This window comes from Chanodichthys erythropterus, chromosome 17, assembly GCF_024489055.1.
Source record: "Chanodichthys erythropterus isolate Z2021 chromosome 17, ASM2448905v1, whole genome shotgun sequence".
Lineage (NCBI taxonomy): Eukaryota > Metazoa > Chordata > Actinopteri > Cypriniformes > Xenocyprididae > Chanodichthys > Chanodichthys erythropterus.
In genome coordinates this window covers 32,519,915-32,539,792 of record NC_090237.1, presented here as the reverse complement: position 1 = coordinate 32,539,792, position 19,878 = coordinate 32,519,915, and the positions used below count along the sequence as shown (strand labels likewise).

General features: G+C 35.6%; 1 protein-coding gene across 5 annotated transcripts in view; it reads right to left on the bottom strand.

Annotated features, from left to right (window-relative positions):
• The window catches only part of fndc3a (fibronectin type III domain containing 3A), a 96,730-nt gene that overhangs the window by 76,105 nt on the left and 747 nt on the right, over positions 1-19,878 (bottom strand). Inside the window, exon 1 of one of the 5 annotated variants that reach the window (XM_067364683.1) lies at positions 19,798-19,873. The exons of 3 other annotated variants lie outside the window; for them this stretch is intronic. The gene's annotated coding sequence lies outside the window, so the exon portion shown is untranslated. Of the gene's footprint in view, positions 1-13,730; positions 13,748-19,797; positions 19,874-19,878 lie in introns of those variants that run through there. One more of the 5 variants, XM_067364685.1, reaches the window with a different exon arrangement.

The following is a 19,878-nucleotide window of genomic DNA, read 5'->3' as shown; positions in this document are numbered from 1 at the left end:
TTACGTGGTGAACACCTCCAACCTTTTCTGAGAGCACAAAAAGGATCTCTCACTGTGAGTTGGTAGTACCTGAAAATGACAAACCGATGGCGTTTCGTCAGCAGGAAGTGTGGGGGAGGAGGGAATGACTTCATAGATAAGAATATAACTCTCTTTCATTTGAACCTGGTCACCATTACATACAAAAAGCAATTTTCGTGCATAGTACTGTTTATCATCCATGCCTACAGGGGAAACAGCTGGAAATTTCTAGGGGGAATTAACAATGACAAACAAGATTTTTCTGAAGAAAAACAAAGTAAGGGCATTGTAGGAAGATGTGTGACTATCGCTATGAGCTAAAATATTTAAGCCTAAATGCAATTTGAATTACACAGATATAACAGAAACTAAAACTTAATGTGATGCATATTAGTCAGTGATACATAAATGAAAGATTTGTGCAATCAAAAATCATGAAATTATTAATGTGTCGTAGATCGCAGTTGATTCGTATGGCCCCTCGGTTTGGCACACATGTAATTCACTGATTTTATCAGTTTGGGGTTTATCATTTGCATTAGTTTCTAAGTCTTTGTCAATTTCAACATTCAAACAATTTTCAACATTCAAAACGCAAGAAGAGGCTAAAAAGAACTCAATTCAGTAATCGCATGCTGATTTCAGTGCGTATACAGAGATCAACATTTCAAACACACGCGAAAACTCAATCGTGTCTTCTTGTACTTTGAACACCTACACACAAAATTCCTGTCTCGGCAAGTATTCTCGTAAACAGTCATATATTTCTTATAGGATTAGTTCACTTCTGAATGAAAATTTCCTGAGAATTTACTCACCCCCCTGTCATCCAAGATGTTCATGTCTTTCTTTCTTTAGTTGAAAATAAATTAAGGTTTTTGAGGAAAACATTCCAGGATTCTTCTCCATATAGTGGACTTGAGTGGGGTTCACCGGGTGGAAGGTCCAAATTGCAGTTTCAGTGTAGCTTCAAAAGGGCTCTACACAACAAACACGAGGAATAAGGGTCTTGTCTAGCGGAACGATCGGTCATTTAATTAAAAAAAATAATAATAATAATTATATACTTTTTAACCACAAATGCTGGTCTTGCACTGCTCTGTGACGCGCCACACATTATGTCCTAGGTCACGTGTGACGTAGGCGGAAGTACCCCGGTAGGGTGAAAAACTTCCTAAAAATTTTTCGATATCGTTGTTTTACCTTTTATTTTTTGTAACGGGCAGTTGGCTTAATCTTGGCACATTCACTTTGTAGACACGAGTGACCTTTGTAACATGATTATGTCATGCGTGTGGATCACAGAGCAGTGCAAGACGAGCATTTGTGGTTAAAAAACAAATGTTATTTTTTTTTATTCCTCGTCTGAGATCGCGTAGAGCCCTTTGAAGCTGCAATTTGGACCTTCCGCCCGGTGAACCCCACTGAAGTCCACTATATGGAGAACAATCCTGGAGTGTTTTCTTCAAAAATCTTAATTTCTTTTCGGCTAAAGAAAGAAAGACATGAATGACATGGATGACATGGGGGTGAGTAAATTATCAGGAAATTTTCATTCAGAAGTGAACTAATCCTTTAAGTGAACTTAAACAGTTGAGAAAGAAATTGGATGAGTGTCACTATATTCATTTTTTTGGGTGTTGCTGGGGTGTTTTGGGTGCTTACTTGCCCAAGTGAAGGGAGACCGCTATAAAAGAAGAAGTCGCTATAATATCCTGGTCCCTAAATACTGAATAAAACTAATACTAATAAATTACTAATAATTAATAAATCATAATAATACACATTAGATGTGCTAGACAGACATTGCATTTTTTCTCCCATTTGAGACCAAAAAAATGTGAAGTGGAAAATGCAAGGTGTCAAGATGAGTTTTTTTTTTTAAGTTAAATTTCTTCTGCGTTTTAGAACATTGTTTCCTGTGCTCGCATCAATCAAACACATCAATCTAGCGTGTTTACATAGAAAAGCAATTGAATAGTGGCACAGTGGAAAGGAAAAAAGCATTCCATTTTCACTGATACAGCCAACAACAGAACATTTAGACTGTTTATCACGCAGCTGAGTAGCCGAGATATTTTTGTGTTTTGACTAGCTGCTCTAGAAAGGAGATAAACATGGCGGACTGTGTACAACTCACTCAGGGAAGATCTAAGCTAGTAGGTCAGATCCAGTCACCAGTTGTGGGCGAGGCCTGTTCCACTGTGATGTCACAATGAGTAGAACATGCAAATGACTCAGACTGCCGACACACACTTATATTCAAACACCATGTAAAAGTGAAATTTGCATAATAGGTCCCCTTTAATTCAAATATGACATATAAAAAAAAAAAAAAAAATTGATTACAAAAGGTGAGGCTACGAGGGGAAAATCCAATTTGGTGTGTGGGAGACCAAGGAACTTCCAAAGTTTCTGTGGCCTTTCTGATTTTGTTTTGAACAAGAGTTGACATTTCATGGTAAGGAATTAAAATACCTCTTAAGAATGTCATAATTAGAATTTTTCTTATTAAATGCATCAACAACAACAACAAAAAAAAAAAGCCAGAAAGAATACAATCTTCAGAGGGAATCTGAAGGTTTTGCCATGCAATACATTATCATCAGCACTGTGATACACGCATCTTAATTTCTGCATTGAACAGTGTGTTTACATGCATGATATTAGAATGATTATGCTTAAACCGCAAATAAGTAAGGTCATGTGATCATTTTAAGGGACAGTTCACCAAACAATTCTGTCATCATTTTCTCACCCTCATGTCATTGGAAAACTGCATGACTAAGGGTGCTTTTTAACATTAGCAATTTTGGTGCACACCCGGGTTCGATTGGATGTTTGGATGATGTGAACACTGTCTTCTGAACTCGGGTGCGCACCCACGAACCGTATCCAAGTCGAGTCCGCTTAAAAAGGGTGGTCTGGGGTGCGGTTCAAGTGAACTCCGGTACAGTTCGCTTCTGATATGAACGCAAACGTACCAAACTGCGGAACTGTACCGCTATTAATGCTGTATTATTTGATTTTAAAAAAAGTGTGTTTGTGTGAGTGTTTCACTCACTTTCTGCTCGCCTTCAGCATTCTACATTCACGACAGATAGACGCAAGTGTTGTGATGAACAAAACCAACAGTTAAAAAACAAAAATATAAAAGTGAGGAGAGCAACGTTATGCATTTTGCCGCCTTCTCCTGCGCCGTTGTTACTAAGCAACGGATTAAACAGCTGCTGGTTTGATGACGCAAATGAACCACGGGTCGGACCCCAATAATATAATGTGTGAACAGTCCAGTGGGGGTAGGTGGAGGGGGGGGGGGGGGGCAATCAAACTTGGGTTCGGTCCAGGCAATCGAACCAAGTGTGAAAGCACCCTTTCTTCTGTGGAACATAAAAGAAGAACTGCTTTAACTCAGGAAATGACCATGACTGGCATGTCAAAATAAGTATTTTTATAAGTCTATTTAATTTCTTTGTTTCTTATTTTACTACTACTGAATGTTTATTAGTCTTAAATAATTGAACCAGAGGCAATTTTAACTGTTTATTTGAATACATTTTAAAATGTAATTTATTCCTGTGGTCAAATCTGCATTTTCAGCATCATTAATCTAGTCTTCATAGTCACGTTATTCTTCAGAAATCAGTCTAATATGATGATTTGCTGCTTAAGCAACAAGCTTATTAGTACCAATGTTGAAAACCATTGCACTATTAATAATAATAATAATTTTAAAAAAAAATCTTACTGGCCCCAAACTTTTAAACGGTACTGTATATTTAGACAGATTTAATTTGTAGTCACATCAGCAATGACTACAGAAATTTCGGTACAAACTCTATTAATGGATGGCACCAATTGAAGCTGAACATTTTTAATTGAAGGAAAAAAGGTAGTGACCAGAGAGAGTTAAATCTTTAAATCACAACATTTACAACAAGTAGCTTAGTTTGGTTTTGTACATTCTATACATACTGTCAACTACCTGAATAATTTATGGGTGAGTTTGGTTGCAGAATGCATGTGTCACTCTGTGCGAACTGAAAAGGATTTGTGACGCGTTGTCGTAATGATTGTATTTGCGACTTGAATGCACATGAACCATAAAGTCGTAATTACTGGTGGGAAATTACTTGGGGGTGTTAGGGGTGTGTCGATTACAGAATTACGAAGGAAGCAAATTGGTATTGATTATAATAATAAGTTGTAATTGTGAATGTTGACTGAATTTAGTTTGCACTACCATTGATGAAGAAGACCTTGCAAGAAAACACTAGTTATGTAGCAGGTTTATGAAGAGAGACTACATTTCCCATCATTCTTTTTAGCTACAAAGGAATGGTAAAATAGATAGGATAAAGTATGAATTACATGCCTAACGCACATCATTTGTGCTTCATTTTGTTGCATTAGTGCAAATGTTTCCTGTTTTAGCCGAGAAGTGAGAAAGAGAGAGGAAAAATAGAATACTGCCTAGCAGGGCTTTCTTATTATGGGCAAAATAACTTGAACAAACATCACGTCATAGTTATCATGATTTCTGAACCTGTAAGCAAGAATAGGAGAACTTAGAAGGTGCAACATATTTAGCTGGAGTGCACACACAGCTATTGAAACCTCGAAATCAAGATCATGACTGAAGAGGAAAAATTAGGCAAAGACAAAGCATCAAGCATGACAACATCTGCCTTTCAGTTAAAAGAAAAACATTCTGGAGAATGAATCAGAAAGTCCCTTATGCAGATGCCAGAATGAAATGTAAATGATACGACCAGAAATTACAGGGGAAAAAATAGATATTGTGGCCAGAAAATAAGAATTTGTTCCCACTACACACAATTCATGGTCAAGTTTTATTAATTTGTTGCCTACTTTTAGTTAAATTGTATAAAGTTGGTAAAAATCCAAATTAATTATGACTTCTAAAGATGTTTTTCATCTCTCTTTTTTTTTTTTTTTTATAGGTCAAAGCTAAGTATTGCATAAAAAAAAAAAAAAAAAAATCCCACACTAGAAAATTGACACCAAAACAATACAAAAAACTTATGACAATTACACAAGGAAGGTGCATTTACCCTCAAGAGCAAGACATTCCCACGAATTTATAATAAAATCTGTCAAAATGTCAGCCTATCAGATGTTCTTGCAAACGAACTTTCTGATTGTGAGTCAACATTTCAGTTTCAGTGGTTAGAACATGACTTTTCAGATTGTCCAAACAGGGTAGTTTCAGGCACAGTTTGCATCGCACAGCTGTTCAGCTGCAGCTGATAATGTTTTAGTCTCTCCACAAACCAATTGTAATGCAAACGGTGACCAGTGCAATTCTCATCTTCTGACTAAATGGCTTAGAAAGTCATTGTGAGTGTCCTTAAATTGGAATCCAGTGGTTTTCCTAGCGGCTTCATAAAGCTTGCGCAACTTGCCACAATACAACATTCTGCATCATTAAAGGACAACAAAAGATTGGAAAATGCTAAACTAACTCAAGTGGACAGTACGTATAATTATATATATATATATATATATATATATATATATATATATTATATATATAGTGTATATATAGTGCACGATATATATTTTCACGATTCTTAAGCCACGATACGTTATTATAGTGATTATAAAGGTTATGCTGCGTATTGCAACAACATAAATTAAAGTATATTATGATTTATTATCTTTTTTCAACTGCAAATGTCCCAAACACGAAACTTTGTCTACATGTTCTTATCTAATAAGATGGAGTTCTCAGTTCTTACATCTTCATATTAGGCTTGCTATGGTAGTCGGTGTTACCGGTGTTCGGCCCTACAATGATTACATTACTTGGCCACTGCGCCACTGTCATTTTGCATTTTTTATAGAAGTAAAAACCATTTAGTTCAGTTGGACAGTGGATACAGCTATAAACTGAAAGCATCTGCTCTTCTCCATACAGCACGAGCTGCAGAGTCGCAGCGGGAGTCAGATTTCACTGATCATGTGGTGAGTGTGAGGAGAGATGACTGACAAGAGGATTTGGTGTGCAAGAGATCCTGAACATCATTGGCAAATATCTTTTAAAATGTGTTGTCTGTACAGCCGCTCCCTATACACAGAGAACATGTGATCGCGAATTTGAAAATTTGATTGCAAAAGTAAAAAGCAACCGCACATTCACAAAAATCGCAAAAAAGCGATTTCAATACCAGGCATATTGATAGCGGCTTCCTGATGCTCACAATTTATGTACAATCCCAGTATATACAATTTGATTTCAAAAGAGTATTTCCGGTAGGCTGTTTTAAGCATCCCTTTTCACCCTCTCATAAAAAACGTTTGACTGCTGCTGCTGTCTTTCTTGTCAAACATGTTGTATTATGACATTATGTAGACGGTTTGCATCTAAAAGCCTGGGTATACTCAACCACGGATTAGGGCTGCACAATACTGGGAAAAACTGGCATTGCGATATTTGTTTTTCTGCTATATATATATATATTGGGATATGAAAACAATTTCACCAGATGACTTGAATAGCTCTATTTGGAAAGAATCAGAATGATTGAGGTGATTTTGAAGGGGAGTAAATCTGCATAGAAGATAATTAAAAGAAACTACATTAGCATTAGATAAATACAGTATAACAAAGATATAAATATAATAAACAGCACTTTGTTTTTCAGACAAGTCTAACAATGTTCATGTACAGAAACTGAATAATCAAATGTAAAAAAAAAATATATATATATAACATTGCATAGTCTTCACTATATAAATTAAATATAATCTATCTTTGTTAAAGCTACAAAAGTGATTTTCTCTTTGGAGTTTGTTGTTTGATTAACATTAATGACACAGAAAGCAGAGGGTATATTATGCTACTGTCACTTTAAGAGCTAATGCATGGATCCAATACAATGATACACATCAATTTTCTTTCTCAATTGTTTACAGTACATTCATGTAAGCCATATGTGACTGTGTTTACAAGGACACTCACTGAGATCGGTGTGTGTGTGTGTGTGTGTGTGTGTCCGTTCAAGCACAAATAGTCGAGAAATAAAACAGAAAAGCACACGAGTTCCGAATTTGAGTCTTCTTGAGCTCGAATGGCTTAAATGGCATGAATGTTTCAACTGACAAGACCTAAAACACGGGCAAATGATAAACTTTCACTCTATGATGGTTAAACTTTGCAATTAATCCGAGATGTTGACAAAACACGTGTTTCAAACTGTGGTGTCTGGTCTGTAGAGGCATAACTACGATCCCCATTCTTGACATTGCACATCCTGCGATGTTACTATCGCAGATGTGCACATCACAATATCAGTGCTAAAATTACATATTGTGCAGCCTAACCGCAGATGACTTCATTAGCCTTCATTGACTGGTCCATGTTCAGAAATAACCGAAAACACACAAGCTGCAACAGAGAGAGAGAGAGAGAGAAATGCATAGCTCGGATTTACTCGCACTGTGAAACTACAATATGAAAAGAAAATTTCTCATTATTTCCCACATTTTAAGTGCGGAACTTACATAAAAATTATGAACAATACTCGCAATCCCGAGCCGAAATCCCTGAAAACATCAACACTTCACGTCCGTGTATTGATACAATATCTTCAAGCAAAATATCACAATACTACTCAATTACAGTGGGTGGCGCAATTACTATAACTGAATATTGTCATGTAGATGTGTTCAGGGTGTGACTCTTCTCAAACATGTGAAGTTTGGGGCAGATCAGACTTTTGCCTTGTCCAAATACCCATACTTGCGGTCTTGGCCACTTGAGAGCTTGTGTATGCGACAAGAAGTAAAAAAGCCACTGTCCTGTGTCTTAAAAAAGCCAAAAGCGCAGTGCCCTTAACACACACTAAACCCACACTATCTCAAATACTGCTTTGGATCAGTATTCGAGGCTAAGCATATCCCATCATGCATTATGTTCATGAACTCACGTGCCCTGAAATCATGAGATGTCAATGAAAACGTTAAATTCAAAGTTAAATTAATTAGATACATATAATTTGGTAGTAAAACAAAGTGTTGCACATTTTATTGGTGCAAAGATGAGTAGGCTATGTGTATTTTGTGCAACATTTGCAACTGCTGCAACTGCAAGTGGTCAACTTAATTAGAAGCACCACTATTTTAATATTTTGTCTTCTGTTAGTTACATAGTGACCACTGAACAAACATTTAGAAGTTTATTTTAAAATGCAAAGCACTGAAAATAATAATAAAAAGAAACGCTATAAATGTGTCCCATCGGGTAATCAAAAAGTTCTGTACACCACTTGTGATCTTCACGCCTACTTGAACACTTGGGCCAAATACAGGAAATACGTCATGCAAGTAGACAAGTGGTCAAGTGCAAAGACCACAAGTGTGGGTATTTGGACATGGCAAATGTATGTTATGCCCGAGTTACAATAACTTCCTTTTTCATGGTGTTAATTGCACACATTAGCACCTAGCCAAGTGTTGCTTCATTTAATGTGTTTTGTAGCATGTTTGGTACTTTGTGGCATAATGAAATGTGTTTCAGGGAGTGAATTACAGTGAAAAGCATGCCATTTCCTTTTGCCACCAGGTGGCGCTATGACTAACTGAACATTTGGCATGTAGATGTCTCCAGGTCAGGACTTTAATAAATTGTGAAGTTTGGGCAGATCGGACATTGTATGCCTGACTTTGTCAGGCCGCCACAGACACGTCGTTCAAACAAAAACTCAAGATCTTCCCAATTTAACATCGCAAAAGCCTTTAGATTAGACTTACCAAATATGTTGATTTGATTAATGCTCTAGGAGGAGTTTGGGTAAGACTTTATAATAACGTTCAGTTATAAGTCTTTTATGAATTATTAGTTAATGATTAACAAATCATTTACAAAACATGAATATACATTTATAAATGATTAATAAGTGATATGTTAACATTTTATGAATGTTTTATTAATTTAGTTATAAGTCTTTTATGAATTATTAGTTTATGATGAATGAATCATTTACAAAACATGATAATATACGTTCATAAATGATTAATAAGTGTTATGCTAACAATTTATAAATGTGTTTTAAGTTATCTTAATCAAATAAATCAAACAGATTAGTAGATGGTTTATAAATTATTAGTTGATACATTATTTGTAAGTATTTATGACAAAATTGTTTTAGTATCATTATCTCAATAAACAATTGTTAATCATGAACAAATGTTGAACAAACCATTAGTAAATGATCAGTATATGATTTATCGAGGAAGTTGTAAGCTGGTCAGTGTCCAAAAGCACAAACATAAAAATAGTGCTTTAGCATACCTGTAAGAAGAGTCATTTATTTGTTTTGAAGTGGATAAACATTTATAAATGCCTTACAGTTAGGTGATACCAGTGGATTGTATTAAATCCTTTAACTCATCCGCAAAGACTTGTATGGGATATAGTGATGAAGTCAATCTCTGAACCAGTTTAACTTCCCACTGAATCTCACATCAGGTGCACAGAGTTAAATACTCCATGTGTTTCAGAGAAGACAGCTTTCTATAACCTCACCAGTCAGCACTTACACTGCAGTACACACTACAAAGTGTTCAACACCTGTTATCCATGGGTTTCAAAGACGTCACTTCCGCTATGCCCGCCGCCATATTTGTGTCCGGTCACAGCTGCGCGCTCTGTTTAAGTCTATGGTGACAGCAGCTACAACTACCAGAGGAAGGCCAACAAAACACTCTCAGAAGGTTCACAACAAATTTACAATATGTCTGGGATATGTGGTGCTGTTAGCCTTTTCAACAGTCGTCAGAATTACAAATTTATTTGATCCCAAAGGAGTTAGATCGGCGGAATTATTGGCTTCATTCAGAAAGGACCACACCACTGGCAGCAACGCACATCATTAACATTGCTTGATTTAATGTGTTTCTAGCATGTTTGGTACTTTGTGGCATAATGAAATGTGTTTTTACGGAGTGAATTACAGTGGAAAGCATGCCATTTCCTGTTGACACCAGGTGGCGATATGCTGAAACACAGCAACTAGAATTCACAATATTTTAATACAATATTGTATACAACTATAATGTTATGTAAATTACAGTCCCAGCAGTTATTAATGTTGTGCGTTGGCTGCCAGTGGTGTGGTCCTTTCTGAATGAAGCCAATAATTCCACCGATCTAACTCCTTTGGGATCAAATACATTTTTAGTTCTGACAACTGTTGAAATGGCTAACAGCACTACATATCCCAGACATATTGTAAATTTGTTGTGAACCTTCTGAGAGTGTTTTGTTGGCCTTCCTCTGGTAGTTGTAGCTGCTGTCACCATAGACTTAAAGGTCCCGTTCTTCGTGATCCCATGTTTCAAACTTTAGTTAGTGTGTAATGTTGTTGTTAGAGTATAAATAAAATCTAAAATTTTAAAGCTCAAAGTTCAATGCCAAGCGAGATATTTTATTTAACAGAAGTCGCCCACATCGAACGGCCAGTTTGGACTACATCCCTCTACTTCCTTCTTTAATGACGTCACTAAAACAGTTTTTTGACTAACCTCCACCCACAGGAATACACAAAAAAGGGGGCGTGGTCTTGTTGCGCTCCCACGGAGAAGAGCAAGAGTTGCGTTTGTAGAGTGTGTTTGTCGCCATGTCATCGAAACAGTGTTATTTTCATCCCGCAGTCCAATCACTTTTGTTTGGCCTTCCCAGGGACGCTGTACTTAGAGATCAATGGTTACAATTTATGTTTAACTCGGTTCCCGAAAATTATAATTGTGGTATCCTTACTGCAATAGTTAATGTTGGACTGCAGTGCACATAATGGCCACAAGAGGGGACTATGTTTATGTATATGTGCTGTTTTCCGTATGAGGTACTCTTCTGAGTGAGTGCTAACGTTGTACATTTTCTGTCGCTGCTTGTGGAGATTAAAGAGTTCAGTCTCTCGGGAATTATTGTCTTTTGTGTTCATTCGGCACAACACCACAATAATCCACATGTAAAACTATGTGCAGCACACGTTATGGTAAGAGGCGTGACCTTTCTGGGCAAGGAGCGCTAAGCTGCTGTCGAATCACAAAACAGGAACCGCTGGCACAATCAGAACTCGTTACGTATTTCTGAAGGAGGGACTTCATAGAACAAGGAAGTCATCAGCCCGTTTTTATGACAGTGGAAACAGCGGTATACAGATAAGTAAATTATGTGAAAAATACGCGAAACAAACACGTTATATTGCACACTATAAACACAATCAAAGCTTAAAAAAAAAAAAAAAAAAAAACACGAAAAATGGGACCTTTAAACAGATTGCACAACTGTGACCGGACACAAATATGGCGGCGATAAAATACAGTGACGTCACATGAAACTCATGGATAGATAATGTGTAAACGCATGTATAAATCATTTACAAAGCTTTCTGGATCCCCTATTCTGAAGTGTAAACTATTCATCACTTGTACATTTGTTACGTATCATTTTTAGACCTTTCTTTCATGTTACAAATTATTTGTATATGTATACAAGTCATTTATAACACTTTCTGCATCCCCCATTCTAAAGTGTAAACTGTTCATCATCACTTATAAATGTGTTACATATCATTTGCACTTCTTTTTTAAATTATGTACAAACTGCAATTTGTAAATTTACCATTTATTTGCCATATGCAGAGTATACCTTTCAGTTACAGGATATAAAAATCTACGAATCCTGATATTCAAATTATATATTTTTATATAAAAATCTAAATATTTTTATGCAAATATATTTTACTATTATAAAGATATCTTTGAGCCCCTAACTCACCCCTTATACCTAAACATGACCACTTTTTAGCCTCTTCACAAAAATAAAAACTCAATATAGCTATATTTACAGTGACTGTTATCTTTTTGATATACTGTTGTATAAAAAGAATAATTTTAAGCTCCCCACTCCACCCTATAAGCATAGCCATTTTGACAATATACGTAGTGTAACAGGCAGATAAATGTACGATAGTCACAATAATTTATTTAAAACATTACAAAAAGCAGTATACAGAACAGACAAAACGACACGTGTGCTACTTTACCAGCGAAATGACAGCAAAACATAATTTAATGTGAGTTACAGAATGAAATTAAAGTGTTTAATCGCTGCAAACATTCCCTGATCTGCAAGTCCATCCTCCAAAGCGTCGCGCTGAATCTAACTCAACACAGCAATTCAAATTCGGCATGTCGCAAACACTCTATGGTAGTCGCAAATCAAATGTGACAGCCAACAGAGTACCCCAGGGATGATGTGTTTTTGTAGGCCAACCCGGAAGTTAGCGGCGCACGGGTTCCCTCGATTGAAAGCCTATGCATTTTTCCCATAGACTTTTGGAAAATCGCAGAAAATAAGCTCTGTGTTTAACAAAGGGTTATGACACTTACACGTTTTGTCTATCAAGATAATCTTTACAAGTTAACACAACATTTATAGATTTTGAAGCCTAAATAAAGTCGTCAGATATAAAAGGCTAACAGTAGGCTATAAACGGACTACAGCACACCATGGTCGCGGATCAGCGTCACCACCACCAAGCTTCCTCAAACTTTATTTAGAAAACAACTTCATGTAAAAACATGCTCGCTGATTATGATCTGCACTGTGTATGAATACTTATCCACTTTTTCATGAGAAATGCTGTCCAAATGTCCCATTTTTAATGACGACGTCTAAAGTCCCCACCAAAGGAAGTAGTCCCTTTTAGCAATTTGTTAGCAACTGCCGATTTTAAGACACAGTAAAAGTAAAAAAAAAAAAAAAAAAATCACAAGTGGGTTATAACTGGTGTGTTTTATGTCATAGATCAAAACGTGAAAGTATTTAGAGGCTTTGTTAAACACAGACCTTATTTCAGGCGATTTAGCAAAAAAACATTCAAAAAACCCATAGAATTTACGGTGTTGGAACCGGAAGTCCTAAAATGCGAACTCGCTTCTGGGTTTTGCCTACAAAAATGTGTCATTCCTGAGGCACTCTATAAGGACGTCACTGCTGCAAACCTGTGTCGTATTGTTAGAAGCGCCAATTTTGAAAGTTATGAAACAGCGGATTGGTACAATTATAAACGGAATATAACGATTATACAATATAGAGAATCTTTTCCTCACAAGATGGCATCGTACGACTTCTGAAGACAAAATAAAATGCACAAAATAATGGACTAACTTTACGTTTTTTATCAGTTCATGGTGCGTTTTCATGTCATGGTGAGGAGCCGTTCCATGAAAAACAAAATAAAAATTAAATGATTAAGTGCTGGTTAAGATGATTAAGTGCGGTGGCAGAGTGTTAATTTATTTATTTTTTTAAATAATGTAAAGTTTAGGCTTGGGTAAAGTGATGGAATGAGATGGATCACGTAACAGGAAGATCTGCAAATTATATGTAACACATTTATAAGTGATGAATAGTTTATGCTTTAGGATAGGGGATGCAGAAAGTGTTAAAAATGACTTGTATACATAAATAATTTGTAACATGAAAGAAAGGTCTACAAATGATACGTAACACATTTACAAGTGATGAATGGTTTACACTTTAGAATAGGGGATCCAGAAAGCTTTGTAAATGATTTATTCACGCGTTTACACATCATCTATTACAGGTGTTGAACACTTTGTAGTGTGTACTGCAGTGTGAGTGCTGAATGGTGAGAGTATAGAAAGCTGTCTACCTGTAACTCTGTGCACCTGATGTGAGCTTCAGTGGAAGTTAAAACTGGTTCAGAGGTTGACTTCATCACTAGACCCCCACACACATAACACAAGTCTGTGCTGCCCACTGGAATCACCTGTCTGTAAGGCATTTATAAATGTTTATCCACTTCAAAACAAATAAATTACTCCTCTTAAAAATAGTGCTTTAGCATACCTACATGTTTGTGCTTTTGGACACTGACCAGCTTACAACTTCATCAATAAATCATATACTGATCATTTACTAATGATCATTTACTAATCACTGATCATTAACTAATAAATTATAAATGACTTATAACCGAATTAATAAAACATTCATTAAATGTTAGTATATCACTTATTAATCATTTATTTATTTTTATGTTTGTAAAATGATTTGTTCAACGTTATCTAATAATTTATAAATGACCTATAACTGAATTAACAAAACATTCATAAAATGTTAACATATCACTTATTAATCATTTATGAACATATAATCATGTTTTGTAAATGATTAGCTCATCATTAACTAATAATTTATAAGTGACTTATAAATGAACGTTATTATAGAGTGTTACCGGAGTGGGTTAAAGTACAATGTCTGGAAATGGCCAAATTTCTGCAGTTTTTGCAGAGAAAACTCAAAATATCTCACTTCCTAACTGTTGGGTTTTCAGATTTTGCTCCCAAGGACTTTTTTGTAGGTATTGGAGTGTTATATGTGTCTACCGAATTTCAAACTTCATACGTGAAACATAGCGTGAAGGGTGCTTAATTGAATTTTTTTTAGGTGCTGCTATCGAGCCATTTTGCCACACCTAAATCTGAAACCCACGTCATACTTAAATTGTCACCACTTCTGACACGTGGGCAAAGTTTCATGAATTTTTAAGCATGTTTAGGCCCTCAAAAATGTGATTCATTTCAGAGAAGAAGAATAATTGGCCAAGCAATCACAATTGGGTCATCATACTATCGGTGCTCAGGCCCTAAAAATATCTACATTTCCTCAGAATCCAGATTTTATGCACACAGTGTCCACGATAAAAAAGAAAAACAAGTTTGCTCTATGCTGTGATGGATCACAGATCTGTATCCAAGCACTGATGCATGACATACATGCTGTGATTGACAGCTGAAAAAGGAAGCATGCATGCCCTAAAGCTGTGCGGAATTTAATGGAACATGATTTTAATGTTGCATGTAAATAAGATTCCATTACAAATTCAAGCATGTTCCAAATAAATAAAGAGAGACATTTGGGAATGAAACTTAATTAAATGACCATGCAGCTGTTAATGTGGAGGACACTATAATATTTTAGGGAAAAGTGTAGGCTCATTCAAAACATCATAAGTAAACGTAGAACAGCATGAAGGGCTAAAACAAGCAATGTTTGCTTAGTTATTAGCCAGGACTCTGTTAATAAATAACCCAAGTGTCCTGCAGTGCAGTGACGGAAAACTCAAGCTGTAAAATAGCCTCGGTTTTAGTTATTTGTGAAGGGAAATTAATTAAAAGCTAGTGAAAGTTTTAAAATTATGTAATCTTTTTTTCTTTTCTTTTTTTTAGTTATGTCAAAGACATTTTGTCTTCATCATAAAACCTTAATTTTCTTTATTAATTAAAGCTGCAGCTTTTTTTGTGTTCAAAATTTACAAAAATTATATAATGAGAATGTACAACATGAATCCTTTTTCCAAACTGTGTTTTTGCCTTACCCTGAATCATTATGGTACACTTAATAAGTGTTTATATTCGGACTACTTCAGACCGGACTGGTAGGACCAGCCACAGAGTATCATGGTAACTGCGTAACTCGCCATAGACATACACGGAGAAAAGTAGCTCCGGTTACAATGTTCTTTCGCAAGACGCATGCAGTCTTTAAAGGGGTCATGACATGAGAAATCTAATTTCTTTTATTTTTTTTAATTTTTTTTTACATACAAGAGGTCCTTGTACCATTAAAACATCCTGCAAGTTTCTTATCTTAAAACATCCACCTCATTTATTTTATCAAGCACCAAAAACATCTCATTTGGATATTGTGGAATCTGTGATGTCACACAGGTATATACATTTGCATAAGACTGCCTCTAGATCAAGATATCGACAGATAATTTTACATTTTCGCACCATAGGACCCGCTCACTGCAATTCAGTTACTTAACAGCTGACACCTGTCTACACAAGCGTTGTGTCAAAAGCAAAACATACTATTAAAATCATTGACGCTGTCCACAATGGATACAGTATACAGATGCCCATTTAGTTTCAAGAGTACTTCACATATGCTTTAGCTACTCCTGACAACAGAACAAATTGTTTAAACAGCCCATTTGGATCTGGGCTCTATGCTTACATTTCAATTTTAAAAATTTAAGAGCACAGTCAAATTTAGGAGCACCCTCTGTTCAATGACAGATATTAACCTTCCCATTATGAGGTGATATTTGACTCCTTAGAATGACTTGCTGGAGAATTACGATTATCATTATTACCTTTGTAAGGGCATTTTTTCTAACCTTATTAAATGTGTCATCTTTTATGTCAAACTCATACATTTTTATGTATAATTTGAGTTAGAATAATAGGTAACACTTTACAATAGGTTTTCATTTGTTAACAATAGATAATGTATTAACATGAACTAACAATAAGCAATACATTTGTTACAGTGTTTATTAATCTTTGTTAAAGGATTAGTCCCATTTTAAATAAACTTTTCCTGATAATTTACTCACCCCCATGTCATCCAAGATGTTCATGTCTTTCTTTCGTCAGTTGAAAAGAAAGGTTCCTCAAAGGTTTTTGAGGAAAACAATCCAGGATTTTTCTCCATATTAGTGGATTTCGATGGCTACCAACAGGTTGAAGATCCAAATTGCAGTTTCAGTGCAGCTTCAAATGGCTTTAAACAATACCAGACGAGGAATAAGGGTCTTATCTAGCGAAACGATCTGTCATTTTCGGGAAAAAATACAACCGTTTATGCTTGAACGGGAAGTACGTTCAACACCTTGAACGTACTTCCCGTTTATGCATTCTTCAAAACGCTTACGCTGAATGTTCTATGTCTTTCCTATTCTACTTACGGAACGAACGCTGCGCCAGTTTAGTTTTTTTCCGTAAGTTGAATAAGGAAGCGTAAGCGTTTTGAAGAACGCGAAAATGGGAAGTACGTTCAAGGCGATATTTTGTGTTTATAAAGCATAAACGGTTGTATTTTTTCCGAATACGGTTGTATCGTTTAAAGCCCTTTGAAGCTGCACTGAAACTGCAATTTGGACCTTCAACCTGTTGGTAGCCATTGAAATCCACTATATGGAGAAAAATCCTGGACTGTTTTCCCCAAACACCTTAATTTCTTTTCGACTGATGAAAGAAAGACATTAACATCTTGGATGACTTGGGGGTGAGTAAATCATCAGGAAAAGTTTATTTAAAAGTGGACTAATCCTTCAATGTTAGTTAATAAAATTATAGCTGTTCATTGTTTGTTCATGTTAGTTCACAGTGGATTGACTAATGTTAAAGGTGCCCTAGATTCAAAAATTGAATTTACCTCGACATAGTTAAATAACAAGAGCGCAGTACATGGAAATGACATACAGTGAGTCTCAAACTCCATTGTTTCCTCCTTCTTATATAAATCTCATTTGTTTAAAAGACCTCCAAAGAACAGGCGAATCTCAACATAACACCGACTGTTACATAACAGTCGGGGTGTACGCCCCCAATATTTGCATATGCCAGCCCATGTTCCCAACATTATGAAAGGCATTAGACAAGGGCAGAACTTCTGGATCTGCACAGGTGAATCAACAGACTAGGTAAGCAAGCAAGAACAATAGCAAAATATGGCAGATGGCGCAATAATAACTGACATGATTCATGATATCATGATATTTTTAGTGATATTTGTAAATTGTCTTTCTAAATGTTTCGTTAACATGTTGCTAATCTACTGTTAAATGTGGTTAAAGTTACCATCGTTTCTTACTGTATTCACGGAGACAAGAGCCGTCGCTATTTTCATTTTTAAACACTTGCAGTCTGTATAATTCATAAACACAACTTCATTCTTTATAAATCTCTCCAACAGTGTAGCATTAGCCGTTAACCACGGAGCACAGCCTCAAATTTATTCAGAATCAATGTAAACATTAAAATAAACACTGTACTTACGCGATTAGACATGCTGCATGACGAACACTTTGTAAAGATAAATTGAGGGTTAGCTGTTTGAACTTTTTGTCTAAGTTGTCTAAAATGTTGTTTAAGGCAAGTGCGAGCTCTTGGGGTGTGGAGCACAGGATTTAAAGGGCCACACACCCCGAATCGGCTCATTTCTAATTATGCCCCAAAATAGGCAATTAAAAAAATGAATAAAAAAAAAAAAATCTATGGGGTATTTTGAGCTGAAACTTCACAGACATTCAGGGGACACCTTAGACTTATATTACATCTAGTTCTAGGGCACCTTTAACAAATACAACTCTCTCTCCCTATAATATATTATTATTATTATTATATTACATTTTATATAATATATATATAATATATATATATATATATATATATGCTTTATATCAGCATCGGCCATCATCAATATCGGTCAACAACTAGTCTGCTCTAATCGGTCTTGTGCTTTACTTTGATAATCAGTCTGTGCCGCTTCAAGTCGAACACACCCAACATGTTTGCTCGAAGCATTTGACTGCAGATTGTTTTGTAAACGAGGAACAGTGTAATGAAGAGTTCCCAAAGAAACTTCATTTACAGCAGCTGTAAATGAATGTTTTATATGGATAATATCATTGTAGATATGATACATGTACAATAGTAGGTGGGCACTGGGCGTTGATACCGTTTCCTATGCAAAGACATTAGCCAATTGTAACAGTGGCCGTTTACTGAAAAGCCTTAAAGGAGACAACCATTAAAAATGGATCATTTCAGACAGCGGGTCAGAATGAGGGCTAAAGATAAGCTTTTTTGTGAATATTATATAACTTTTCTAGTGCAAACTTTATTAACAGTATAATCAAACTTCAAAGAACATTTTTTTTTTTTTTTTTTTTTTTTTAAATACATTAAATAAATCCATGTCATCATGACCTTTTTAAAAATATAATAATACTAGTAGGTGGTGCACAATATTGCCAGGAAGGAATTACTGAACATTTCTGGCATCTGGTGGTAAATTGGAATATAACAGGGAATGAAGATTTACTGAGTAGATTTGTAAAGGTAAAGTGTGTTTTTTTTTTACAAAATACTTTCTAACTTGGTGTAATATGTAGAATAAACTACAAGAAAGACATTTATAAGCTGAATCCTGTGGCACTTTCAAAACACCACAGCGTTTGGGGTGGGACTGTCTGTTTGTCCAACCAATGGAGGACAAAGGGACAATAATAATAATAATTGTTTTAACTCTGAATTTGATGACACTAGTGGTGCAGAAATGCACACTTAACCTTTAATAATAGAAGCCCACACTACACACAATACTACACAGTTCAGAGCAATAATTAGTCAATTAATTAAAAAATAAATACAAATAATTTGGTCAACAGTGCCTAAACTTAAAGGCTGATTTTAGGTATTAAAACTGATGCATTGAGAAACTACTAGTTTACTGTTACTAAAATTGATGTAGGCTAATCACTTCATATTAATCCAACTTGGAGGAGCACAATGAAAACAAAAAAAGTGTCAGTGTGACTGTCAAAACATAGCGAGCTGTCTATCTAGAAAACGTTGTTGAGTAGTTCGAAACATTAGAATTTTTGGGCATGAACTTTCTAATAAAACATTTTAGACATTCAAAAAGAACATTTTTGGGGGACTTCGAACTGAACATGTCTGTGCATCACAGGGTTCGAACCTAACATTTAACCTCCGAATTGAACGTTCAAATATAAAGATTTCGAAACGCAAGAACGTTCGAAACCAACTTTTTATTATTAAAGATGTCTTCGAACTTTGTACCTAAACATGTTGAACATTTTAGGCGCAAAGTGAAAGTTTAAATTGAACAATTTTGCTCACCATCACAGGCGCCCCTCCAAACGAACACTTTCAGAACATCACACATGCATAAGAACGTTCGAACTGAAGACTGTTAGATAT